The sequence below is a fragment of the Propithecus coquereli genome, unplaced genomic scaffold (assembly GCF_000956105.1).
Source record: "Propithecus coquereli isolate 6110/MARCELLA unplaced genomic scaffold, Pcoq_1.0 Scaffold15, whole genome shotgun sequence".
Lineage (NCBI taxonomy): Eukaryota > Metazoa > Chordata > Mammalia > Primates > Indriidae > Propithecus > Propithecus coquereli.
In genome coordinates this window covers 421,969-424,065 of record NW_012139413.1, presented here as the reverse complement: position 1 = coordinate 424,065, position 2,097 = coordinate 421,969, and the positions used below count along the sequence as shown (strand labels likewise).

At 43.6% G+C, this 2,097-nt stretch overlaps 1 pseudogene; it reads right to left on the bottom strand.

Annotated features, from left to right (window-relative positions):
* Nucleotides 1-338: 338 nt before the first annotated feature.
* Nucleotides 339-2,097, bottom strand: part of LOC105806924 — a 47,436-nt pseudogene continuing 45,677 nt past the window's right edge.

The window sequence follows — 2,097 nt, the reverse complement described above, 5'->3', positions numbered from 1 at the left end:
TACTAGTAAGAGCCAAAAATTATATACGTGCTACACTATAAAATTGCAGAGTTAACACTATTGGGAAGTGGGATGTGAGTTGTAGAGATCTCTCTGAAAATCTGTAATATCCTTTTGCTCTCCCACACACCCAATTCTGCAAATTTTGCCCCTTATAGCAGGCCCTGCTTTTCTCAGGAAAGTGCAGAACTGGTTGCCCTGAAATAATTATTCCCCTTGCTCTCCACTGGGATGAGTGTGTAAACTACACAGTTTTAATGGTTTTAAAGCACTTGGACTGCTGCAGAGCTGCTAAAGAACGATACTGGCTCTTCAGAGGACGTCTTCTCAAGTCACCTCTATGGTGTCAAGACAAGTAGAACTCCTTCCCTCCTCATTTGACACCCACAGTCAAATGATACAGGGACTGGTACCCCAGAAAGTTTATTCTTGTCATCTATTTTGTCTTAATCTTCTGAGAGGTAGGAATACCACATCAGCCTTTCCTCACAAAAGGATATGACAACCTGTGGGCACTTGCATTGGCTTCCTTGGCAGTGACCAGGTCAGCCTCATGGAGTTTTTCCAGTTCATTGAGAACATGGCTCTTCACCGGAGTCTGTAGCTCCAATAATCTGATCCAGCTCCAGATCCCAAACAAAGCCTTGCAGCTTTTCTATTCTTCTTGTTAGTTTGCTCTCCTCTCCCTTACCTTCAGAATCAGAATCAGCTTTGCACTTGCCTCCCTCTGATTTCTGTCTCACGTGCTTTTTTCTGTGACTGTAGAAACTCAGCAATGAGTCCAGGGAAATCCAGGTTCTCTTCTGGCTCCCATGTTCTGCATCTGGGAAACCCCTCCACTTTAGGAGGTACTCCACGTTGCCCTTTCCCACAGGATGGTGGAGAACGTTTTCCACCACGCATTTCTCTTCCTTCTCTTCTAGCACATCCTCCACTTTCTTGTCTTTTTTTTATCCCCCATAGTACCGAACAGCTGTCTGGTGCAAAAGGTGATGTTGCTCAGAGCAGCACCCAAGAGCTGGGAGAGGAATTGGTGTCGTGCTTGTGGCATGTCATGGGGCTGGACAGAGAACTGGCACCAGGAAAGCTACAAGCTGTGTGGCCTCTGTGGAAGCCTACACTGAAGATCTGTATCACAGGCCCCAGGCAAAGCCTCTCTTCTCCGCTGAACCGCTTCCTCTATCTTTTATCCTAACACCAAACATTTCTATCTAAAATACATATTTCATCATATCACTTTTCTTTTTTTTTCAGCATATTATGGGGGTACAGATGTTTAGGTTACGTGTATTGCCCTTAGCTCCCCCCCCCCCAAGTCAGAGCTTCAGGTGTGTCCATCCCCCAGAAGGTGCACATCAGACTCATTGTATATGCATATACCCTTCCCCTCCTCCCCCTCCCACCTGCCTGAAACCCAATAAATGTTATTCTTATATGTGCACTTACGTGTTGATCAGTGAAACGAGTTTGCTGGTGAGTACATGTGGTACTTGTTTTTCCATTCTTGGGATACTTCACTTAGTAGAATGTGTTCCAGCTCTATCCAGGAGAATATAAGAGGTGCTACATCACCATTGTTTCTTATAGCTGAATAGTACACCATGGTATACATATACCACATTTTATTAATCCACTCGTGTATCGATGGGCACTTGGGTTGTTTCCACATCTTTGCAATTATGAATTGTGATGCTATGAACATTTGAGTGCAGCTGTCTTTTTTATAGAGTGACTTTTGTTCTTTTGGGTAGATGCCCAGTAATGGGATTGCGGGATCAAATGGTATATCAACTTGTATCTTTTTGAGGTACCTCCATATTGCTTTCCACAGAGGTTGCACTAGTTTGCAGTCCCACCAGCAGTGTATGAGTGTTCCTATCTCTCCACATCCACACCAACATTTATCGTTTTGGGACTTTTTGATAAAGGCCATTCTCACTGGAGATAAGTGATATCTCATTGTGGTTTTGATTTGCACTTCCCTGATGATTAGAGATGTTGAGCATTTTTTCATACGTTTGTTGGCCATTATTCTGTCTTCTTTTGAAAAGTTTCTGTTCATGTCCTTTGCCCACTTTTTGATAGGGTTGTTTGATT